The sequence below is a fragment of the Saccopteryx leptura genome, chromosome 4 (genome assembly GCF_036850995.1).
Source record: "Saccopteryx leptura isolate mSacLep1 chromosome 4, mSacLep1_pri_phased_curated, whole genome shotgun sequence".
In the NCBI taxonomy this organism is placed as follows: domain Eukaryota; kingdom Metazoa; phylum Chordata; class Mammalia; order Chiroptera; family Emballonuridae; genus Saccopteryx; species Saccopteryx leptura.
In genome coordinates this window covers 104468094-104494983 of record NC_089506.1, presented here as the reverse complement: position 1 = coordinate 104494983, position 26890 = coordinate 104468094, and the positions used below count along the sequence as shown (strand labels likewise).

Here is a 26890-nt window from a genome sequence, read left to right as displayed (position 1 = left end):
AAAGCTTCAGGGCCTTGTTAATGATTTCTTAAATATGACACCAAAAGCAAAGACCATAAAAGCAAAAACAGACAAACTGGGACTATATAAAATTTGAAAACTTTTGTGCATCATGGAACACATTCAACAGAATGAAAAGGTAACCTATGAAATGGGAAAACGTACTTGCAAACTTTGCTTCAGTTGCTATAAAATATCACAGACAGGGTGACACAGTTCTGGAGGTTGAGAATTCCATGATCTGGGTACCAGCATTATCAGGTTCTTGGTGAGGGCTCTCTTCTTGATCTATAGATGGTTACCTTTTTGCTGTATTTTTACAAGGCAAGAGAGAGAAAGCTCTCATCTTTTCAGTTCTTCTAGTAAGGGCATTAACCTATCATGGGGGTTCTATCCTCATGACCTCATCTAAACATAAATACCTTTCCAAAAGCCCTATCCCAAAATATGATCACACTGGGGGTTAAGGCTTCAACATATACCTTTAGTACCTAACTCTAAAGGTCTAGAAACATTACTGTATATTGTTTTCTCACTCAGTCACTGCTTTCACTCTGAACTGTACTACCTTCCTTACTCGTATATTCTGCCAGTTTTTCTTCCTTAATCTCCTCATTCATATCCATCCATTCTATCAAATTTGTTCTACTCTAAGAATGCTACTGTTATAATGACAACAGCCTGGAATTAGAATATAAGATAGCTAGCTCATGACAATGAGTATGGCCTGGGGTCTGAAACTCTGGCTCTACTTCTTCAAAAAGTATGTGGGGCCCTGGCCGGTTTGCTCAGTGGTAGAGTGTCGGCTTGGCGTGCAGGAGTCCCGGGTTCGATTCCCAGCCAGGGCACACAGAAGCGCCCATCTGCTTCTCCACCCCTCCCCCTCTCCTTCCTTTATGTCTCTCTCTTCCCCTCCCACAGCCAAGGCTCCATTGGAGCAAAGTTGGCCTGGGCGCTGAAGATGGCTCTACGGCCTCTGCCTCAGGTGCTAGAATGGCTCTGGTTGTAACAGAGCGATGCCCCAGATGGGCAGATCATCGCCCCCTGGTGGGCATGCCAGGTGGATCCCGGTCGGGCACATGCGGGAGTCTGTCTGACTGCTTCCCCATTTCCAACTTCAGAAAAATACCAAAAAAAAAAAAAAAGTATGTGGGAAAATACAAAGCAAGATCCTACTTGGATTATAGCCATAGCATAATTGAGAGACCAACAGGAAAAATATGTACAATTAGACCAAGAAATCCAATTTATTCTTCTGTTCTCTGGATTTGCTAAATCCATAAAACTAAAAATGAAAGGACTCCAAGGCCATATCTTAAATTATAAAACTACTAAACATTCCAGCAAGTTTTACCATCACAGTTAAATCTAGAATTTAGGAGAATCTGAAAATAAATATATGAAAAAACATTAGGTAAGAACATTAAAATCATAGTAGCAATTGTATTAAGATGATGGAATTATAGTAATTTTCTCTATTTCCCAAATATTTCTGGTAATGTGAATATGGTATTCCACTTTCATCAAAATTTTGATTTCAAAGTGGTCAGTAATGAAGAGCCCTAGGCAAAGACAGTCCTTTTTGGCTTATCAACCATCTAAATGCCTTCTCAGGAAAATATCAATAAATTCTGCTTGAATTTGAACCTTATCCAAATAACTAATTCATCTTACAAACTGATATTCTAAAATACATTTTTCAAATTTAACCTTCTATTTCATTTTTTAACTTTGAGATTTGTTTATCTTCTAAATTTGACATTAGATTTTAAAAATGGCACTTAAAATCACCTGTAGTGGAATTTCCTGAGATGAAAGTCATAGCAATCAATCTGCAAAATCATTTTATCAATTATCACAAACCTAAAAAATATTTTGTAGATTTTATTTAATAAAAACATTCTAGATTATATTTTTCCTAAGACTATATTCTTACAATTATCCTGTTTTATTTTAACTGTACTCCAGAAAAATTACTATTAAAAATATCTGCAATTAGGCCCTGGGCAGTGGCTCAGTGGTAGAGCATTGACCTGGCATATGGAAGTCCTGGGTTCAATTCCTGGTCAGGGCACACAGGAGAAGTGACCATCTGCTTCTCCACCCCCTCTTCTCTTCCTGAAGCCATGGCTCGATGGTTCGAGTGAGTTGGCTCCATGGCCTGCCTCAGGTGCTAAAAATAGCTCGGTTGCCAAGAAATGGAGCAAAGGCCCAGATGGGCAGAGCATCGCCCTTAAGGGGCTTGCCGGGTGGATCCAGGTCAGGGCACATGTGGGAATCTGTCTCCCTGACTCCTCTCACTTAATAAAAAAAATATGTGTATGTGTTTGTATGTATATGCAATTAATTGAATACATTATTTTGGTTCACCTAAATTTCTACATTTTAATGTAAACTTTCATTAATGTGTAAAAAGGACAGCTGTGACTTTTAAAAAATGTATAATAGAAATTTATACTTGTACAGACAGTAAGACTGGAAAAAATAATACAACTGGATCATTAAAAAGACATGATTACTTCAGGTTTCTTCTTTGTCTTTCTCTCATCAATTTTGTAAATTCTTTGGTCCTTGGAAGCATAAAAGGAATACTCGTATAAGACTTGGTACAAAAAAATACTGCAACTAAAAGTATAGGTATTTTAAATAAAAAGAAATAATAATAAAAAAGGCAGTCCTCAACTTAGAAACAGGCTGACTTCTAAAACTGCTTTAGAAATCAAATATTTGGAAAATATTTTCCTACAGAAAACATGTAATCAGTGGTAGGTTCTTAGATCATGTTGCAAAAGTTCAATTTAACCTCTAATATTGCTTTCTTATTTTTATTTCTGGAAAATTTCAAATATATACCAAAATAACCATAATAGTATAATGAACTCTCATGTTCTCATCACCCAGCTTCAACTATTTCAATTCATAGCTAGTCTAGTTTCACCTAAACCACCAGCAACTTATTCCTATCTTGTATTATTTTCAAGTATAATATATAATTTCATCTCCAGTCTATCTCTGAAAGATACAGACTCCTTCTTAAAAACATAACCATAATGCTCAATGTCACTAATAGTCCAGAGTGTAAATTTAAACATTGTAGACTATTAAAAAAGTAACTGATAACAAAATGATAGCAAGGAAAAAAGCATAACTGAGAAACCATTACCAAACATAAAAATTAATAATGCCTTAAATCATTACATTATTCAGTGTTTGAATTTCAAATTCTCATTACTTTTTATTAAAATTTGTTTGAATCAGAATTCTTACTAAATGCACATACTAGTGGCTTTCATGTCTTTTAAAACTTCTTTTAATCTGAATATTTTCTATTTGATTGTTATGACTTCTACAAAGTGTTTTAAAAATCAGTAATTTACATCTATCCTTAAAGGTGAGAATAACTAGATCATAGAGGTATAACTGATGAACATTTTCATCTTGATCATTAACAGTGAGTTAATCAATGCACGTAATTTAAAAAACATTGGACTTCTGATCAAGATGGTGGTGTGAGTAAATGCAGTACTGTGGCCTCCCACAACCACAGCAAAATTACAACTAAACTATGGAACAACCATCATTCAGAACCACCTGAAATCTGGCGGAACAGAAGTCCTATAACTAAGTATATAAAAAAGAAGTCACCTCAGGACTAGTAGGAGGGATAGGGACACAGAATGGGCTGGCCCCACACCCACACGTAGCAGCTGAAATCAGGAGGGATATATATTGGTTGTGGAGTTTCCCAGCTGAGGAGCAAGGGGTCCCAGCTCCACACCAGGATCCCAGCCAGGGGTTCCAATGCCAGGAAAAGGAGTCCACATAATTTCTGGCTGTAAAAATCAGCAGACACTGTGGGTGAGGGAATGAAGGGCTGCTGGAGTTCCAGGCATTCCTCTTAAAAGACCTGCAGAGACTTACTCTGACTCACTCTTTGACCTCTAGTGCTGGAGCAGCAGCTCGAAAGGTGACATGGAGATAATAGGGAGAAACTGAATTATCTGGCATCAAGACTAGAGCTGGAGAAGTAGCTTCCTCCCAGAATGAAGTGTTGGCAGAAGTCATTGCTCCTTTTCTGAGATCCTCTCCAGAGTTAGCAGGCAGGTGCCATAGGTGAGTCTCCCTTTACCAGGCTAACACTGTTAATTGCCCCCTGCCCTAGGTGATTGCCTGAAATCCTGTCCTACTCAAGCTGTTTCCGGTAGCTATTCCTTACAAATGGCTGTTATGGCTCATTCTGCCAAGTTTCCTAAAATCTTTCAATCAAGCAGCATCTGGCCTCTGTGAACCCTGTACATCTTGCTTAGTGGCCCCAGGCCTGGCAATAGCAGCAGCTGGCTTTAGTTTGCAGCTTGGCTTCTCCTGAGCATCTCTGAGCCTAGCACAAGTAGCAGCCACTGAAAATTGCTTGATAGCTTATGCCAGGTGGCCCCAGAGCCAGTGCACCTGGTGGATGGCTTCACACCACAATGAAACACTACCCAACCACTTCCAAGAGCAATACACTGAGAAGTCAACTCAGTGGGTACCTAAGCCCTGCTGAAGTGAGTTCTGCTCCATGGAGTCAGCCCCTGAACCCCAGTTGCCACTGGCCAGTATTCACAGCTGATCAGCCTGAAGGTAAATCCCTCCAACTGACATGTCAACAGTAATCAAGGAGCAACTACAACAGTAGGATACACAGAGTCATCATGGAGAGTACACTTAAAGTACCCAGTTTGAGTTACTGGGGAGGGTGCACCAATGGGCCCTACAGGACACCTACTACATAAAGCCAGTATACCAAGACCAAGTGACATAGCAGTTCTACCTTAATAGATAAAAACACAGGGAGGCAGCCAAAATGAGGAGACAAAGAATTATGTCCAATGATAGAACAGAACAAAACTCTAAGAAAACACCTAAACAAAAGGAGACAAGCAAGCTACCAGATGCAGGATTCAAAATACTGGTTATAGAGATGCTCAAAGAACTTAAGAGGTTGAGTAGAGAAATTTAGTGAAAACTTCAACAGAGATAGGAAACATAAAAATAAAGATAGAAAACTTAAAAGCAGCAGTCAGAAATGAAGAATACAATAAATGAAATGAAGAATATATTAGAGGGAATCAACAGGAGATTAGATTGACCAGAGGATCAAATCAACAATTTGAAAAGTAAGGAAGCAGAAAACACCCAATCAGAACAGCAAAAGGAAAAAAGAATAAAAAAATAAAACAAACAAAAATAAAAAAAATAAAACAAAGATAGTATAAGGAGCCTTTGGGACAACTTCACGAGTGCCAACATTCATACCACGGTGTACAGGAAGAAGAAGAACCTATTTGAAAAATGGCAGAAACTTCCCTAACTTTGTGAAAAAACAGACATATAAAGTCCAGGAAGCACAGTCCCAAACAAGGTGAATCCAAAGAGGCCCACACCAAAACACATCATAATTAAAATGCCAAAGGTTAAAAATAAGGAGAGAGCCCTGGAGGGTTGGCTCAGCAGTAGAGTGTCGGCCTGGCGTGCAGGAGTCCCACGTTCGATTCCCAGCCAGGGCACACAGGAGAAGTGACCATCTGCTTCTCCACCCTCCCTCTCTCCTTCCTCTCTGTCTCTCTCTTCCCCTCCTGCAGCCGAGGCTCCATTGGAGCAAAGTTGACCCGGGTGCTGAGGATGGCTCCATGGCCTCTGCCTCAGGCGCTAGAATGGCTCTGGTTGCAACAGAGCAACGCCCCAGATAGGCAGAGCATCGCCCCCTGGTGGGCCTGCTGGGTGGATCCCGGTCGGGCGCATGCGGGAGTCTGACTGCCTCCCCGTTTCCAACTTCAGAAAAATACAAAAACAAGGAGAGAATCTTAAAAGTAGCAAGAGAAAAAGCAGTTAGTTACGTACAAGGGAGCCCCCAAAAGACTGTCCGCCGATTTCTCAACAGAAACTTTGTAGGCCATAAGGGACTGGCATGAAGTACTCAAAGTGATGAAAAACAAGGACCTATAACCAAGATTACTCCTCCCAGTAAAGCTACCATTTAAAATGAAAGGACAGATAAAAGACCTTCCCAGACAAGAAAAATCTAAAGAAGTTTATCACCACCAAACCAGAATTACAAGAAATGTTAAAGGGTCTTTTTTAAGAAAAAGAAGAAAAAAAAAAGAAAAAGTATGAATAATAAATTGGCAATACATACCTATCAACAATTACTTTAAATGTAAATGGGTTAAATACTGCAACCAAAAGGCATACGGTGACTGAATAGATAATAAAACAAGACCCTTACATATGCTGCCTACAAGAGACTCACTTCAGATTCAAAGGCACACATACATAGATTGAAAGTAAAGGGATAAATAAAAGATCTTTCATAAAAATGGCAAGAACAACAAAAGCTGGGGGTAGCAATACTTATACAAGAGAAAGTAGACTTGAAAACAAAGCCTATAACAACAGACAAAGACCCAGGAATCCCACTCCCTCCTGGGTATTTATCTAAAGCAGCGGTTCTCAACCTGTGGGTCGTGACCCCAGCGGGGGTCGAACGACCAAAACACAGGGGTCGCCTAAAGCCATCGGAAATACATATTTTATTTAAAAATGTATTGTATAATAAATATGTATTTTCCAATGGCTTTAGGCGACCCTTGTGTTTTGGTCAATATGTATTTTCCGGGGTCGTGACCCACAGGTTGAGAATTGCTGATCTAAAGAAACCCAAAACACTAAATAGAAGACATTCATCCATATATTTATTGCAGCATTATTTACAATATCTGAGATATGGAAGCAACCCGTGTCCATAAATAAAAACATATATATATATATATTTTTGTATATGTATATTAGAATATGATTCAGCCATAAAATTGAATGAGATCTTGCCATCTGCAACAACATGGGTGGATCTAGAGCAGTGGTAGTCAACCTGGTCCCTATCGCCCACTAGTGGGCATTCCAGCTTTCATGGTGGGTGGCAGCGGAGCAACCAAAGTATAAATAAAAAGATAGATTTAACTATAGTAAGTTGTTTTATAAAGATTTATTCTGCCAAACTTAGCAAAAATCCGACATAAGGTACTTGGTAAGTAATTATTATTATATGCTTTAACTTGCTATAACTCTGATTTATAAATTTTATAAAGTTACTTCCCTACTTTATAAATCACCATTATTGTGGAACCGGTGGGCGGTTAGAAAATTTTACTACTAACAGAGATACAAAAGTGGGCGGTAGGGGCCCTGGCCGGTTGGCTCAGTGGTAGAGCGTTGGCCGGGTGTGAGGAAGTCCCAGGTTCGATTCCCGGCCAGGGCACATAGGAGAAGCACCCATCGGCTTCTCCACCCCTCCCCCTCTCCTTCCTCTCTGTCTCTCTTCCCCTCCCGCAGTAGCCAAGGCTCCATTGGAGCAAAGTTGGCCCGGGCGCTGGGGATGGCTCTGTGACCTCTGCCTCAGGCGCTAGAATGGCTCTGGTCGCAACAGAGCAACGCCCCGGATGGGCAGAGCATCGCCCCCTGGTGGGCGTGCTGGGTGGATCCTGGTCGGGCGCATGAGGGAGTCTGACTGCCTCCCCGTTTCCAACTTCAGAAAAATACAAAAAAACAAACCAACAAACAAAAAAAAACCCCAAAAGTGGGCGGTAGGTATAAAAAGGTTGATTACCCCTGATCTAGAGGATACTGTGATGAATGAAGTCAGAGAAAAACAAATGCCAGATGATATCACTTATATGTGCTATCTAAAATACAAAATAAATGAACAAGCAGAATAGAAACAGTCATAGATACAGAGAACATTTTGACAGTTGCCAGATGGGAGGGGGGCTTGAGGGCATAGGTGAAAAAAGGGAAGGGATTTAGATGCACAAGTTAGTAGCTACAGAATAATCATAGGGTTGCAAAGTACAGCATGTGGAATATAGTCAATAATAGTGTAATAAATATATATAATGTCAGATGGGTACTAGTTATATAAATGTCTAATCATAGGGCTGCACACCTAAAACTAATATAATATTATACGTAAAGTGTAATTTAAAAATAAAATATTTTTTAAAATTGAGAACATTAGTGAGATTAAATTTCAATATCATTTTAATTTGACTAGAAAATTTTGAATAGCCAATTGCTAAAATAATTAAATGCAGTGTCAATGTATTAAAACAGTCTTCTATTTTTACTCGTAATTATGAAGATATTAAAATTTCATTACCATGAACCATTATTTTGTCTGAGAGCACATCTGAGCACATTTCTTTCTCTTGCGCAAAAACTTTAAATGATCCATGTGATTTTATACTTTATTATGAAAAGTCTTAGACCTACAGGAAAGCTAAAATAATTAACAGTGAATACCATACACTTATCATCTAGAGTCTAAAATTAACATTTTTCTTTATCACATACATTCCTCTACCAATCTTTCTCTTAAAAAATGCATTTCAAAGTTGCAGACATCAGTATATTTCACTGCTAAAGAGGTAATGTTTCATTAACTACTATTCAGTATTTTCTTTTTAAAGGCAAAATTAACATATGAAATACACAAATCTTAACTATACCATCAAGTGAGATTTCTTGCAACAAACTCTACCTCTACCAGTGTCTAAGTATCTCAAGTCCCACTGTTGCTCTAAGAGTGTTGTTCTCAAACTTTAGCATGTATCAAGAATCATTGTAGGGTTTATTAAAACACAGACTGTTGGGATCCACACCTCGAGTTTCTGATTCAATAGCTATGGAGTAAGGCCCAATAATTCACATTCCTAGTAAGTTTCCAGGTGAAGCTGATGCTACTAGTCCCATGCCAATACAGATCAAAGACTAAACTAATCTGTACATAAAAATTAAGAGATAATAAAGATGTCAAGTTGACAATAATATGTAAGATATACTTCATTGTTGAGGGTCTCATTCCAGATGTGAATATATTCCTGTTCTTTACCTAGTAATAGAGAAAAATAATTTCCATAAGAAGAAAGTGCAGCCTGACCAGTGGTAGCACATTGGATACAGTGTTGGCCTAGAAGGTTGGTTCAAAACTCTGAGGTCAATGGCTTGAGCATGGGCTCACTGATGGCTTGAGCATGGGCTCACTGATTTGAATATGGGCTGGCCAGCTTAACTCAGAGGGGTTGCTGGCTTCAGTATGGGCTCATTAACATGATTCCAAGGTTGCTGACTTGAGTCCAAAGGTCGCTGGCTTGAGCAAGGGGTCACTGGTTCTGCTTGAGCCCCCCATCAAGGCACATACAAGAAACAATCAATGAACAACTCAAGTGAAGCAACTATGAGTTGATGCTTCTCACTCTTTCTCCTCCTCCCCACCTCCCTCCCTTCCTGTCCGTCTCTCTCTCCTACTCTTTCTCTAAAAATAAAAAAAAATGTTTGCAAAGTAATCAAGTTTAGTTTGTGTTCAATTTTCTTCTTGCAATTGATTTCGTTTCATATCACTGTGATTGAAGAAGCAGCTTGGTATAATTTTAGTCTTCCTTTTTTTTTTTTGTAATTAATTGAGAGGCAGGTGGGGCTTGGCAGACAGACAGGCTCCCACATGCGCCCAAAGTGGGATCCACCAGGGCAAGCCTACTGAGCAATGCTCTGCCCATCTGGGCCCGCTGCTCCATTGCTTGGCAACAGAGCTATTTTAGCAACTGAGGCAGGCCATGGAGCCATCCTCTGCACCCAGGGCCAACTTGCTCTAACCATTCGAGCCACAGCTACAGGAGGAAGAGGGAGAGAAAGAAAGAGAGAGGAAGGGGGAAGGGTGGAGAACCAGATGGTTGCTTCTCCTGTGGCCCTGACCGAGAATCAAATCCAGGACATCCACACGCTGAGCCGATGCTCTACTATCCTAGAAAATGTTTCATGTTTGCATGAAAAGAATGTATACTCGGCCTGACCAGGCAGTGGCACAGTGGACAGAGCATCAGACTGGGATGCGGAAGACCCAGATTTGAAACACCGAGGTCGCTGGCTTGAGCGAGGGCTCATCCAGCTTGAGCATGGGCTCAGCAGCTTGAGCGAGGGGTTGCTGGCTTCAGTGTAGGATTATAGACATGACTCCAAGGTCTCTGGCTTGAGCCCAAAGGTTGCTGGCTTGAACAAGGGATTACCCACTCTGCTGTAGCCCCCCAGTCAAAGCACATATGAGAAAGCAATCACTGAACAACTAAGGTGCTATAACAAAGAATTGATATTTCTCCTCTCTCTCCTTCCTGTCTGTCTCTATCTTTCCCTCTCTCAGACTGTAAAAAAATATATATATATACTCTGCTGGTATGGGGTGAAATGTGCTAAAATGCTAATTAAAGCAATCTATCCTAATGCATCATTTAAAGTCACCTTTTATGTTGATTTTCTGATCCATAGGTGTCAATGGGCTGCTGAAGTCCTGTACTATGATTGTATTACTGTCAATCTCTCGTTTCATGTCCCTTAATATGTATTTGCTTTATATATTTAGGTGTTCCTGTATTGGATGTGTTAATGTTTAAGTGGTATATTCTCTTGCTGGACTGATCCCTTTATGTAATGTCCTTGTCACTTGTTCTAAAGTCTACTGTATCTTATATACATATTTAAGGTAGCTTTTTTTTTCATTTCCACTTGCATTAAATATCTTTATCTACACCTTTGCTTTGTCTGTGCATATACTTTTTATCTAAAGTGGGTCTCTTGTAGGTAGCATGTGTATGGGTCTTGGTTTCTTATCTATTCACCTGCCAAAAAACATTCACATGTTTTTTGACAGAAACATTTAACATATTTATACTTAAAATGATTACTAACAGGAATACAGTTATTGCCATTTTATTATTCATATTTTCATCTTTTTCTTCTTTTCAAAGAAGTCCTTTAACATGTCTTATAACACTGGTTTAGTTGTAACAAACTCCTTTAGCTTTTTCTTGTCTCGAAAATTCTTTATCACTCCTTTGATTTTAAATGACAGCTTTGTTGCATACAGTAATCTAGGTTGTAGGTTTTTGTTTTTGTTTTTTAAATGAGGAGGGGAGATAGAGACCAATTCCTATATGCACCCCAACCAAGATCCACCCAGCAACCCCCTTCTAGGGGCTGATGTTCTAGGCCAGGGGTCGGGAACCTATGGCTTGTGAGCTAGATGTGGCTCTTTTGATGACTGCATCTGGCTCACAGACAAATCTTTAATAAAAAAATAATAACGTTAAAAATATAAAACATTCTCATGTATTACAATCCATTCATTTCCTACCGCTCATGTTCACGGCTGTGGGTGGCTAGAGCCAATCACAGCTGTCCTCCGGGACAACACCAAATTTTTATTGGATAATGCATAAGGTACACTGGTCGTTGTGAGGTGAGGAAGTAAACTTCCCTCCTTTTAATCAAGTAGTCAGCTAGCTAATTGCAGAAACCCTTTTGACGAAGAAGATGGCTAACAGAAAAAAAGATGAGTATCGTACTTTTCAACAGGAATAGACAGAGGAATTCACCTTTGTGGAGAGAGCAGGTTCTGCAGTGTGTCTAATATGCAATGATAAAATTGCATGGATGAAACGGTCAAATATAAAGTGGCACTTCAACACACGCCATACTACATTTGCATTGAAATATCCAGTGGGGGAAAACAGGAAGAAAGCATGTCAAGAGCTACTGTGCAGAGTGCAAGCTAGTCAGCAGCAACTCTGTGTTTGGTCCCAACAAGGTGACTGGAATTCAGCTAGCTTTGCTGGTGCTTTAGCAATTTGAGAAACAGAAAGCCATTCACAAGTGGGGAGTATGCCAAAACATTCATGCTTGATGTTGCCAATAAACTTTTTGACGACTTTTCGGATAAAGACAAGATAATCAAACGAATAAAAGACATGCCTCTGTCGGCAAGAACTGTTCATGATCGTACCATCATGATGGCAAATCAAATTGAGGCAACAAAAGTGAAGGACATAAATGCAGCACCATTCTTTTCTCTCACTTTGGATGAGTCAACAGACATAAGCCATTTATCCCAGTTCAGCGTGATTGCAAGGTATGCTGTTGGTGACACACTTCGAGGAAAGTCTTGCTGTTTTGCCTATGAAAGAAACAAGAGGGGAGGATTTATTCAAGTCTTTCACTGAGTTCGCTAAAGAAAAAAAATCTACCGATGGATACTTATTTCGTGTGTACTGATGGTGCTCCGTGCATGGTGGGGAAAAACAGAGGATTCGTAGCGTTTCTTCGTGAACATGAAAAGAGACCCATCCTAAGTTTTCACGGCATCCTACATCAGGAGGCGCTTTGTGCTCAGATGTGTGGCGAGCAGCTTGGTGAGGTGGTGTCGCTGGTCATTCGGGTGGTCAACTTTATTGTTGCCCGAGCTTTAAATGATCGTCAGTTTAAAACACTGCTGGATGAAGTTGGGAATAATTATCCTGGTTTGCTTCTGTACAGCAATGTGCGTTGGTTGTCAATAGGGAAGGTGCTCAGCCGTTTCGCAGCTTGTCTGAGCAAAATCTGGACTTTTCTTGAAACGAAAAATGTCAAGCATCCTGAGTTAGCTAACACTGAGTGGTCTATCTCGTGGATATGACTGAACATCTGAACCAGCTCAATGTGAAAATGCAAGGTGTTGGAAATACAGTCTTATCCCTTCAACAAGCAGTGTTTGCATTTGAAAACAAGCTGGAACTCTTCATCGCTGACATTGAAACAGGTCGTTTACTACACTTTGAAAAACTGGGAGAGTTTAAAGATGCCTGCACAGCAAGTGACCTTGCTCAACATCTTGATCTCCAGCAGCTAGCGGGCTTCACATCTAATCTCCTGCAGTCATTCAAAGCACGCTTTGGAGAATTTTGTGAGCGCACTTGTCTTTTTAAGTTTATCACCCATCCACACGAGTGTGCAGTGGACAGCGCTGACCTGAGTTACTTACCCAGTGTCTCTGTCAGAGATTTTGAGCTACAAGCTGCTGACCTGAAGGCCTCAGACATGTGGGTGAATAAGTTCAAGTCACTGAATGAAGATTTGGAAAGACTTGCACAACAGCAAGCAGAGTTGGTGAGCAAACACAAGTGGAGAGAAATGAAAAAACTTCAACCCGCGGACCAGCTGATTGTCAAAACTTGGAATGCGCTTCCCACCACATACCACACACTGCAGTATCAACCAGACTACAAAGCCATCAGCAAAACCATGTAGCACCAGAAGTCGCATTAATGGTGAGAAGTACTTTATTCATCGTTGGTTAGCAACAGCATAACAATGTTATTAAAAAGAATTCAGAGACTTATTGTACTTTAAAAGTATTGGTCTTACATAAAATGCACACATTTACTTGTATTTAGTGTTAAACATATTGTATGGCTCTCAAGGAATTATATTTTAAAATATGTGGCGTTCATGGCTCTCTCAGCCAAAAGGGTTCCCAATCCCTGCTCTATGCCCACAACCAAGCTATTTTTAGCACCTGAGATGGAAGCTCCACAGAGCCATCCTCAGTTCCCAGGGCCAACACGCTCAAATCAATTGAGCCATGGCTGCAGCAAGGAAAGAGAGGGAGAGAGGGAGAGAGGGAGAGAGGAGGGGGGGAGAGAGAGAGAGAAAGAGAAGGGGGAAGGGGGAAGGTGAGGGGAGGAGAAGCAGACGGTCACTTCTCCTGTGTGCCTTGACTGGGAATTGAACCCAGATTTCCACATGCTGAGTCAACACTCTACCACTGAGGCAATAGGCCGGGGCCCTGGGTTGTAAGCTTTTAATTTTCATCACTTTAAAAATCTGATGCAAATCTTTCTGGCTTGGAGTTTCTGTTGAGAATCAGTTGACAATTTTATAGGAGCTCCCTTGTAGGTTGTTACTAACTGCCTTTTTCTTGCTGCTTTCAGATTAACCTTTGACATTTTAATTATATGTCTTGGTGTGGACCTCTTTGGATTCATCATTTTTGATCATCTCTGTGCTTCCTGGATGTGTGTTTATTTCCTCCACCAGGTTAAGGAAGTTTACTGCCATTATTTTTTCAAACAGGTTTTCAATTCCTTGCTCACTCTCTTTCCCTTCTGGTACATCAATCATGAGATTGTTTTCACAACTGAGGTTTCCCAGAAATCACTTAAATTATCCTCTTTTTTCGTTTTGCTGTTCTAATTGGGCGTTTTGTGCTACCTTGTCTTCTAAATTGCTGATTCAGTCCTCTGCTCTATAGAATCTATTGATTCCATGTAATGTATTTTTCAATTTAGTTATTGTAGTCTTCATTTTTGACTTGTTCTTTTTCTATAGTTTTGTCCTTTTTATGTTTCCTATCTCTTTGTTGAAGTTCTCATTGAGTTCATCTATTCCTCCCGTAAGTTCACTGGGAAGCCTTCTAACTAGTGTTTTGAACTCTGTGTCTCAATAGATTGCTTGCTTCCATTTTGTTTAATTTTTTTTCTGGAGTCCTGTCCTTTCATTTGGGACATGTTTGCCTCATAACCATTTACATAAATGTTCTTGACCATTTAATTTAGCATCTAGGTTCACAAACAGAAGGATTTGAATTCCTCTGTAAAAGGGACTGGCTTATTATAACTTCACCATATTTAGTATGTTTCTTTCACTAGTCACTTATAGAGATTTTATCATAAGAAAATCAAGAAATATTTTTTACAGGTCCTGGCTGGGTAGGTAGCTCAGTGGATAGAGCACCATCCAGACACACTGAAGGTGTGGGTTCAATCCTCAGTGAAGGCACATGAGAAGCAACCAATGAATGCACAACTAAATGGTACAACTAAGGGGAACAAGTTGATGCTTCTTTGTCTCTTTCTCCATTCCCCCCATCTCTCTCTCTCTCAAATCAATGGAAAAATTTTTTAAGAGAGAGAAAATTTCTGTGTTTTCCATGAGAAAAAAAAAATTTGTAGAACCCAGTATTTTAATGTTCTCACTTGAGATAACCAAATTCTTTGTTCATAAATCTACAACTATGCCTTAAAAATTATTGCCTACTCATACTCATATTCCCTTATCTTTTTTTTTTAACTTCCTTCTCTTTACTCGGTCTTCAGCTTAAGCTACAATGGCAAAGAAAATTTACCAACTTTCTTAAAATATTAAGTTCTAACATTAAAATGGGGAAACAAAATATCCAGGTATTTGAGTCTGTTTTATATTTGAAAAGCACTTTTATATTAGAGATTCAGAAAATAAAGTACACTAAAATTGTCTTGTTGGCACATGTAATTATAAAGGTTGAGAATCACTCATCTATAATTCTCACTTCTTCACCCACTGTAGTATATATAGCTTTAGACCCAATACTATATTGAAATTGCTATTTTTAAAAGTACCAATGACTTCAGACACCAATTGGGAATCTTTTAGGAGTAAAAGGAGCTGCTATTAAAAATTACACAGGGCCTGACCAGGCAGTGGTACAGTGGATAGAGCGTTAGACTGGGACGCAGGGGACCCAGGTTTGAAACCCCGAGGTTATCGGCTAGAGTGTGGGTTCATTTGGCTTGAGCACGGGCTCAACAGCTTGAGCACAGGGTCACTGGCTTGAGTGTAGGATCATAGACATGACCCCATGGTCACTGGGTTGAACCCAAAGGTTACTTGCTTGAAGCCCAAGGTCGCTGGCTTGAGCAAGTGGTCACTAGCTCTGCTACAGCCCCTACCCCAAAAAGGCACATATGAGAAAACAATCAATGAACAACTAAGGTGCTGCTACAAAGAAGAATTGATGCTTCTCATCTCTCTTCTTCCTGTCTGTCTGTTCCTAACCATCTCTCTCTGTCTCTGTCTCACACACACACACACACACACACACTTACACAGGGAAAAAGACAAATAAAGGTTGTCCAACTAGCATGTAAGGTTCTACCAAGGACTAATCATAATAACCAAATCCAAATTTCATAAGTTTTGTTATTTTTATTATGTCACCAAAGTTGTATATTTTATACATTACTGAAAAACATATTGGCAGACATTTTAACTCTTCTCCTGCCTCCAAATCCAACTTCCAATTTCTACAGCTACCCACTCTGGAATATACTTTCAGATTTTTCTGCATTTACTTGTGTATGAAGTTTTCTGGTAGTACCTGTTTCTTAAATGAAATCACATGTATTAGTCAGTATCTTGCTTTTTCATATAAAATATCTTTTTAAAGATTTTTCCTAAAGAACTACATCTGTATCTACTTTATTCTTTTTCATGGCTGCCTATTATACTGTAAGGACATATCATGATTTCAGTATTCTAATAATGAACACTGAGACTGCTTCCATTTTTCTTCATACAATTCTCCCTCTGCAGGGCATAACCATATAACATTCTCTATGAACCTATGATAGTGTTTCTTTATTACAGATATAAAAAAGTTAAACCTCTGGTTCAGATGTACGTACTTTTAAATTGATAAGATATCGCTGAAATTGTCTCCTAAAAAGATAAAGCTATTTATTTAGTAGTTTTGAGTGTCTACTTTCCAATTTGGCACGTACTAATATTAAGATTTTCTAAATTTTGCCAATTTTATTAGTAAAGATTTTTTTTAATCCTTCTCTCATTGATGTTTTAATTGGAATTTCTCAGATTACTGGTGTGGTTGAGTATCTCTTCAAAATTTTATAGGCTAGATTTCTACTTCTATGAATTTCCTACTTACATTCTTTCTCATTTTCTACCAGGTTGTCTTTTTCATTCTGAGATGTAGGCACACCTTGCATACTTTGAATATTAACTTTGTCTATTACATGTCAAAAAGTTTATCCCAATCTATTGCTTGTCTTTTTAAATGCCTTTTAAAAGTTTGATGTCTCACCTGAAAAGGCTTTCTTTACCCCACAAGCCCTCAAATATAAAAAAATTCTCATTCTTTAAAAGTTTTGCCATTTTATTTTTTATTTATAATTAGTCCACTTGAGAAAACTGTCATATAGTTTTCCCCTTTATTAATATTATAGTGAGTTACATGAAAATGTTTTCTAATACTAAATCAATATTACATTCCTGGGATTCAACATATCGGAACTGATATGTTTAATAATTGAAAGCCCAGGTGCTGAAGTCAGAATACCTGTGTTCAAATCCCAAATCTCTCACTCACTAGTTGTATGATCTTAAGCATGTTATTTAATTTCTCCATGCTTCAGTTTCCTCATTTTTTAAATGGTGACATCCATATATATCTCAGAGGGTAGTTTTAAGGCTTAAGTAAACTGATACACATAAAGTTGTTTAGAACAAACAGCACCCAGAACACAGAAATTGTTTAATACATATTCTTATTGCTTACTAAATTAAGTTCCTTACATTTTCCAGGTATAGGGTAGGCAGCATTGCTGGAATTGGCAAAAGCCTATAGGTCAAATTTGGCCTTTTGCCTGTTTATATAAATAAAGTTTTACTGGAACATTCATACCCAAAGTTTAGAATTTATCTGTGGTCATTTTTATGCCCCTACAGCATAGTTAAGTGGTTGTAGGAGTCCATCTGGCCACAAAGCCTAACATATTTACTATCTGTTCCTTTATAGAAAAAAAATTGCCAACAGTCCCAGCAGAACTGTTTAAACTCAAGAAATTCAGTTTAGTACTACACAATCATGATATTATGTTACTATGGAAACACAGCAATTAAGTAATAAATGACTAGAAAGATTCATACAAGTGAAAAGAGGCCAAAAAAATGTTTTATTTACTTTCAATTATTTAAACATTTTGCACTTTTTGGATGTCTTTATCTTTTATTCTAGTGTGTGTCTACTAAAGTAAAGGGGTATGACATGCATATTCTAAGGGTCTGGGACGTTTAAAGTTTTTAACAAATAAACGATAATTAAATGGTGAAAACAAAAATAGGATACCTAGGTGACAATGATTAGATATGTCTAAATTCTAAATATAAATATCCTATGGCAAGCATTTTATTTGCCATATTAAATAAAGTCTTTCTTTTAATTCTTACAGTAGTCAATTCTAAGAGCGATCCATTACCCCTCCCTAAAGTGAAGAGACTAAAACTCATAGCAGTAAAGTAACATGCTTATTCTTTTAAGATTTTATTTATTGATTCTTTTTTTAAAGAGACTGAAGAGAGAGAGAGAGAGAGGCGGGGGTAGGGGAGGAGTGTGAAGCATCAACTCATAGTTGCCTGTGCTATATGCCTTGATTGGGCAAGCCCAGTGTTTTGAACCAATGACCTCAGCATTCAAACTTGACACTTGATCCACGGATCCACCACAGGTCAAAGAACATGCTCATTTAGATACCTCTGGTAAAGGAAGAAGCCAGCATACAAACCCTGTTCTCCCTAATGTAAAATATGCTCTTTACACTACAAGGTTGGAAAGTGGTAGGAAATAGATACAGTCACAGAATATTATCAGAGTATAGACTCTGAAAGAGACAGAAGACATGTAAATGATGCAACAGAAACTGTGGTATAATTTTAATTTCTAAAATTAAAGGGGAGAGTGACAGAATTGTTCATTTCTCCTAGTAGCAAAATTTTAAAAACCAAACTTTACTAGGTAGCAATTTATGAAGGCTGAAATTTAGTTCAAAAGGTTTATACTGGCGGGTGACAGAGGACAATCTGACTTTGGGTGGTGGGTATGCAACATAATTGAACGACAAGATAACCTGGACTTGTTATCTTTGAATATATGTATCCTGATTTATTGATGTCACCCCATTAAAAAAATAAAATTAAAAAAAAAAAAAAAAAGGTTTATACTGTCTTAAAACTTAAGATAGCATATACATTTAAAAGTATAGAAAATGCTAGTATAAATAAAAATAAAAAGTTAAATTTTGGAGTTTTGTTTGTCTTTAATGGCTTTAAAAGGAAAGAAACACCACTGATTTTAGCCAGACAGCTCTCCATCCTATACATCTTTACTTATTCCAGCACCTAATACTATCCCTGACATACAGGATGTATTTATTAATGCCATCTAAATAAAAAAAATCCTCTTATGTCATATTTGTGCTTTCTTGATGACACAAATACAGAGTAACCCTAGCCAACTGGTTCATGGAACCATAACCCAAGGCACCACTATTCACCTGGTAATGACAACATTAAACAATGTGCCAAATAAAACAGAATGCCTTAGAAATATATGTACTTCTATAAATTTAGAAACTTCAAAGAGATATTTCATGTAAATAAACTTTCAAAATAACTGATACCCTTTAAATCACCACAACTTATCTTTAAACCATCTTAATGGAAATACAGTGTGTCCGTAAAGTCATGGTGCACTTTTGACCATTCACAGGAAAGCAACAAAAGACAATAGAAATGTGAAATCTGCACCAAATAAAAGGAAAACCCTCCCAGTTTCTGTAGGATGATGTGGCACATGTGCGCATGTGCAGATGATGACATAACACCATGTATACAGCTGAGCAGCCCACGGCCATGCCAGTCAAGATGTGGACGGTACAGAGGAAAGTTCAGTGTGTTCTGCGGCCCGCTAAATTCGAATCCGTGACCAAAGTGCAACATGAATATCGGCGTGTTTATAACGAAGTGCCACGACATTAATCACTTAAAACAGAGAATCACAGACGTTATTTACTCTGTTACACCAGACGTCCTTACCCGTGTGTGGCAAGAACTTCACTATCGTTTGGATGTGTGTAGGGCAACAAATGGAGCCCACATCGAACTGCACTGAATAGGTATGAAACTGGGAGAGTTTTCCTTTTATTTAGTGCAGATTTCACATTTCTATCGTCTTTTATTGTTTTCCTGTGACCGGTCAAAAGTGCACCATGACTTTACGGACACACTGTATTTAAGAGATTTCTAGGTCTTTTTTCTTTACTTTAATCTCCACACAATATAAACTTTTGATGACTCAAGTTCATCAAAGCATATATCAATCATTACACTGTTTCACAAACAGGGAGTCTTCGTGAGTTATTGAGGGATGTCCAATTGTTTTGTCACTTCACTAACTCATCCTTAATACTACTTTTTAAAATGTTTCCTACTTACTGTCTGTTCACCTGTTGCCACGTATAGGCCACCACCACCCTAGTCAAAGTTTCTAAAATGCCAGTTGTAGTTTAAAATATGTAAAACCAGACAGACAGTTGATATACCTGACCATGTACAAATTCTGAATCTAGCCCAGGTGTAGCAATTTTCACTGTTCTAAGGCCTGGCTCAAAAGTTTTTCTTTCACTTCCTAGTTCTGAGATCTAGTATTGCCACAAAATAACAATTACAACAGAAGTTATTTCTGCATATTTTCTTTATTTTTACAATATAGGGAAAAATATAAATGATAGTCATAACAAAACACACTAACCAATCATGTAGACAAATCACATCAGGCACTTCATAGTATATGTTATATGAACAATTACCTAGCCAATTATTAGCCAAGAGTCAGCAAACTAGGTCCACTGGCCAAATCTTATAGAAAGCTGGCTTGTCTTTGTTTGGCTCTTGAGCTAAAAATGCTTTTTATGTTTTTAAAAGATTGTAAAAAACGACTAAAAAAGAACATTCAAAGAGACTCTAAGTGGCTTACTAGGCCTGAAATACTACCTTGCACTCTACAGAAAAAGTCTGCCAACCTCTGATCTAAGATATAATAATAAACAAACACATATAAGACATATAAAGCCACCCTTTATACAAAAAGCTTAAGCTATAAATATGTCAAAGTAGATGTATAGTTGTTTCAGTGGTGGGTTCATAATGATGCAGCCAAACTGTCTTGTCCAGCCCTGCCTATTCCTCTCTAGACCATGCCCTAGCAGAGGTCCCCAAACTTTTTACACAGGGGGCCAGTTCACTGTCCCTCAGACCGTTGGAGGGCCGCCACATACAGTGCTCCTCTCACTGACCACCAATGAAAGAGGTGCCCCTTCCGGGAGTGCGGGGGGGGGAGGGGGGAGGGATAAATGGCCTCAGGGGGCCACATGCGGCCTGCGGGGCCCGTAGTTTGGGGACTCCTGCCCTAAGGCTTAGGCAAATTTTCTGACTACTCTTATTTATTCCTCCTGATATGTTGTTGGATGCTCAAAGAATGGTTTCCTTGCTACTAGTACCAGCTATGTCTGTCAGTCTTTTTAGGAATGTCATTGCCTTAGCTATTTAAATCTTTCCTAAACTTCATGTCTGACTTCCTCCAAATGCCTTTCAGGATCTTTCTAGTTCTTTGGTGGCCTCACTTTCCTTTAAATTACAGTTCTTGCCACACAATTTAATAAAATCATCTTATTTTTTTGCTAATGATTTCCTGTGTGTTAGTCTAGTATCCCCAAGTAAACTACTTGTAGGAAGGAAACACATCACATTGCTGTTATCAGTACCTTTAATAATAGTTCATCATCTTCTAACTACATCATTTCCCAAGTGCATCTTTCTACCTTAGAGAAAAATAACTTGAGGGCTGGTAAAAAGTAGTAAGTGATTGGAAATATCAAAGGATGACACACACAAAAGAACTGAATAGAAGACCATAGGTTACACTGAGAACTTAGAACGTGTATGTGAAAGACAAGCAAACTATATTGGGGGAGAACAGAGATATCAGGATCAAGAGATAAAAAGAGACCACTGAATAATACTCTGAAGCAAAATAAGACCAAAATATTAAGAAAATTATAAACGCTCATAATACACGTTAAAAATAAACACAACTACCCCAAATTTGCCTTTCAACATTACTGGCCATTCATTTCTTTCTAACATAAGCTCTTGACATTGATATCCATAGGGGCCATTTTTCTTTCTTTCTCTTTCTCTTTCTTTCTCTCTCTTTCTTTCGACAATGTCATAAACTGAAGCACTAAAAGATTCAATGGAAGAGACATGCACAGTATTCTAAATCTTTGAATTTACAATATTGTGAATTTACTTGAAGTCTGGTAGAAAATGCTAGGAATAAGAAAAAGAAAACCAATCATTTATCTTTTGATTACCTAATAAAATGTGCATATTCCTACATCCATCTCAAAGATAACTCCTAGACTCATTTTCATTAAAAAAGCACCAAAACCATTTTTAAAAAACCTCTTCAGGTTACTTCATCAAATTGTAATTTAATATAGGCAAAATATAACGTACACAGCTTTGGATGTATAAACATAAAATTAAAAAAATTTTAAAGCATAAATACAGGGTGGGCAAAAGTAGGTTTACAGTTATGAGTACATGAAATCATTTATTCTTGTATTATTATTTATTAATTTGTATTATTTTTCATACAAACAACTGTAAACCTACTTTTGCCTCATCCTGTATTACCAATGAGACTAAACTAAAAATAGAAAAATTATAAATAAAATGTTCTTTACCTAAGTAAAGCTACTAATGACAATGAGACTATTAACCATGCATACCTTCTCTTTTATCTGAGTTTTACAGCCTCAACCTGACCTATGCCAACCTAGTCAGAAAACAAATTAAGAAAAATATGCTTAATATAATACTGTAAAAAATTCACAATTATTAAATGCATGATAAAAAAAATATCAGCTCTCCATTACTCAGATGAAGAGGGTAAGTGATGAAACAGATGATACCAAAAAATATTCCTAGAATCAGTTTTTTCAAAGCCATAGTATTCATTTGGGAGAAGCAAATTACTCTCATAACTATGTTTGACTGAAGCCAGTAATAACCAAAAGCTTATTTTTTCTGGACATTCAATGATTCTGAGAATTCAGACAAAAGGGAAAAGGGAGTTAATTCAGAAGCATACAAGTGGCTAAAGGCAGCCAGCCCGGGATAAAGAGAAAAAAAAAATTCAGTTAACCTACACAAGAAAACTGAAAAATGATCTATGCAGAAAAATAAGAAATTATAATAAAATTTACTGTGATAGTGCTAAAGGGTTTAAATATGTCATTAAAAAAAAAATCTTAACAAGATTTTTTTTCCTGTCAAGTCATCATCCCTTTTTTCCACTAACTGGTGTTATCAGTGATGGCATTACCAGTGGTCTGAAAAGCTGAAAGCAAAATTTTAGGTTCTGTATTATAGAAGATATGTTAAAAATACTTGTTACCACTGTTTTCCGTAAAATCCACCATCTGTCTCAATAGGCACTTCATCTCATTCATGAGAAAAATCAATTCAAACAAGAAAATATGAGAAAGGCAGGGGACTAATTTCTCTTGAATTATTTTAAGTGATTTAAATAAAACACACGATAGTAAGAATTATGGATTTAGCAAATACATAAAAACTAAATATTCATCCAAATAGAAGCCCATAGGCACAAAAACTCATTTAGTTTCTAACATATGGCTCCAACTCCTGAGTGGCATATGTTTAGCACTGGTGCTGGTAATAGCATGGTGGTAAAATATTATAGTAACAACTCAACTTCTGCTATTTCATTCTTATAATACAGAGAAACACAAACCAACTTTGGTTTCAAGAACTAAAAACACAGACCACAGTTAAGAAGCAAAATAATTACGTTGCTCAGTTTAAAGAGTCCACACGTATGTGAGGATTATAGCATACAAAATAATCTTGTCAGCCTGTTATTCTTAGTTAATAGATGTTCAGACACAAAGGCTTTTCACAAAAAAATCTCTTAATTCACGATTCTTAGCACCCCAGCAACCATTACGCGCGCACACACACACACACACACACACACAATACCCCAAGGCTTTTAACGCTTAATAGTTTAATAAGAAAGAACGATTAACGACTACATTAATTAAAACAGCCGCTGCTGTGCCCGCGATATTGTGACTAAATTATTCGTTCATTTTCCTTTACCTAACGCTTGACGTCTCTCCACAGCGGTGTCAAAAGTTCAACGATTCGGGCTGTTAAAACAGAGCGAGGACTGCAGTCTCCAGCCCCCCTCCGGACTGAACAGGTGGTTAACTCCGCCGGGCAGAGGGACGGCCAGGTACTGCCACCAACCCAGCCAGATCACACACACAGGGCGGGTTTTCGAGGTTTTAACCCCAAGATGAGCGGGAGAAACTCTCTTCAGAAAAACGTTTCAAGTTCGGCGGCCGCGGGGCGCCCCAAACCGAAGGCGCGGCGGCCGCTCGGCGACCCGGAGGGCTCCGCTCCCGACCGCCACGGGCCGGGGACCGGGGGGCGTTGGGAGGCCGCCCGCGTCCCCGCGCCGCCGCCTCGGGATAGCGACCGGCCGCGCCCCCGCAATGGCTCCGAGGGGAGGCTGCCGCCCCGCAGGTGCCCCGGCAGGGACCGGGTCCGTCCCCACCCCGATCCCCCCGGCCCACAGCGCGCTCCCAGGACGGAGGGGTCCGGGCCGTCGACGGGCCCGAGCCGCGCTCGCTGCGGCAGCCCCTCAGCCCAGCCTAACGGTCTCCGTGACGCCCGCGAAGGGACGGGACGGGGATGGCTCGGACTCCCCCACCTCTCCCGAAGGCAGCGCCGCGCTCTCACCTCCGAGTCACGCCGCTTTGGGCGGAGGGAGGCGGCTACCCTGGCGCCTCTTCTTCGGGTAACTTGATCGTGCTCGCTCTACCTCAGAAGCAGAGCCAGCTCCCGGGGCCGCCGCGGCCGCCGGCCACTAACTCTCGGGGTGCTTTCCCGGCTGTGACAGCGCCGCCTTCAGCCCCGCTCCTCGCTCCCTCTCCGCGCAGCTCCCGCTTTCTGTTTCACCCGAGGGACCACGAACGCCGCCGCCGCCATGCTTACTACGGAGCCAGGAGGAGGAGCCGGGCGTCGGCGCGCCGAGTGCGGCTGCGCGAGCCCCGCCGACGGCGCCCCCGGCGGCCCGGACCCTGCCCGCAGCCCACGGGGTCTCTCCCGCGCCCCAGCGCCCCCTCTGCGCCCTCCGCGGCTGCGGGCGCTCCCCTGAGGCCCAGCCGCGCCTGGTTGGTCGTAGTCCCTGCCGCAGCCTGGCTGCGAATCACACTCGGGAAATGTGGTGTTAATGGACGTTCCTAGGGCCACTGACACAATTCTCAAACCAAATTGTAAGATCCCCTCCCCCCAACCCCCGTTCCCCGGACGCCCCGCGTCAGCCTCCTTCTGAAAGCTCGGGAATTGCACACGGGGCAGGTGCCCTTAAAGACACTCCCCCACGGAATTGGAAGACAACCCAAGTGGGCTTGGGTGTTTCAAACCTCAACACATGGAGCCCGGGACCTCTCTAGCAAGCGAAAATACTTAGCTGTTTACTTCAGATGAAAACGTGGGGGTTCGTTTCTTGGTCTCTTCCCCAGTCAAATCGCGTGGAAACCCACTACCTTAATTTGTACAACAGCACGAAGACTTACAAGTGAACGCAGCAGAGATTTCCTTAAACCTCCAGCTACTGGGGGCGCTGCGATATTGCCTGCGGGCTGGCCAGGGCCGCTCACTTCCGCAGTCTCCACGGGAGGACTTGGGAAGGGGGTAGTCCTTGGGGCCGAGCGCCCAACCCCACTAATTGTCCCTTCAAAAGCAATGATGGATGTTACCAGGATCCATGTTTTGGCTTTATTTCAGTTTTGTGTATGTGTGTTGTTTTTTTTTTAATTGTGCACCTTTTAAAATGGCAGTATTTTTATTTTCTCATAAATCCTTTAAAAATGTACTTAATCCTTAATACTATATTCTTAAAGAATACAATGGTTGAATAAAATCCTCTGTTGATCAAGGACCATCAAATTCCATAACTTGGTCAAGTGCTCAAGTCCCAGATGCTTGCTAAAATATATAGGATCCTTGCTTTGGTGATCTCTTTTTCCCTTGGGATGTTCTCATCACCTTTTCTGGTGTCTGCCACTGCTTCTCATCTCATCTGCCTCTATTTACACTCTGATCCTTCTCATCCTTTCTATTTTACTGTTCATTTTTTACTCTTTTTTTCCTTTCTTGATTACTTTTCTCTATGGCTCCAGGTGATGATTGATCGGATGCTTAAATCTACAGCCAGCTGAGAGATTTTTTTTTTCTCATCAGTAAATAAGACAGTGACTCTATATCAAGTGGTATCTTGAGATACTTTCATTGCTATTCATTGTCAAAAGTTCTTTTTCTGTGAGAGGTGCTTCCTTTTCTTTTTAAAAAATTAATATATTTAATTTTTTATTTTAATTAAAGTCAATATACAATATATTCGTTTCAGGTGTATAGCATAGTGATTCAACATTTATGTATCTTACAAAGTGACCACCACACTAAGTCTAGTAACCATGTGTCATCATAGATAGTTATTATATTATCGATTCTATTCCCAATATTGTACATTAATCTGCATAATTTATTTTATAACTGAAAATTTGTACTTTTTAATCCCTTTTCCTTTTAGATATTTCCTTTCCTAACTTCCAGGTTTGTCCATCTTCCAGACCAAATTGCTGGAAACCTGATCTCTGAATAACTAAATCATTAACTGTATATTGTTTTAAAATATGAGGATTTATCAGAATGTGTGTGAGTTGGGTGGCTTCTCTATATTGCTGTGCCAGCTCTGTTTGGTCTGAGACTAAGCTAGTGGTTTTCAAATCTGACTCTAAGCTGGTAATTTCTAAAGCTTTCTACTTGGAAGTTTTTTAAAAAGACAGAATCTTATCATCTATCCCTCAAGATGTTGATTCCTTTGTGTGTGGGGCAAGAGGTGAAGCAGCATTTTTTTAAAAATGTATTTTTAAAAAGTATGTCTTGGGCATACCTACATGTGTATGGGCATCAACAAAGAACAGCTGTTTTGAAGGAAATTGAGACATAATTCAGGAATATCATTGAAGCAGATCTGGAGATTGTAGTTAACAATATGCAATGCTGTAAGGTTGAATCAAGTGAGGACTGGGGAATGTATGTCCTGTGGAGAGAATTAATCACACATGTAACCCTAGCATGGACACCAGTATGAATTTTCTGAGAATCCAAAGAGGGACAAGAATTTACATGGCGACAAACAAACCACTTTTCAGTGCTTCATTTTCCTTATCAGTAAAATAAGGGTCATTTTTAGTTTCATCTTTATTGAGCTTTCAACAGT

At 39.4% G+C, this 26890-nt stretch overlaps 1 protein-coding gene across 4 annotated transcripts in view; it reads right to left on the bottom strand.

Annotated features, from left to right (window-relative positions):
* The window catches only part of FNDC3A (fibronectin type III domain containing 3A), a 168725-nt gene extending 143909 nt beyond the window's left edge, over positions 1-24816 (bottom strand). The window contains exon 1 of one of the 4 annotated variants that reach the window (XM_066380887.1): positions 24343-24816. The gene's annotated coding sequence lies outside the window, so the exon portion shown is untranslated. Of the gene's footprint in view, positions 1-23697; positions 23805-24342 lie in introns of those variants that run through there. The other 3 variants (XM_066380890.1, XM_066380889.1, XM_066380888.1) reach the window with 3 other exon arrangements.
* Between the last annotated feature and the right edge of the window lie 2074 nt (positions 24817-26890).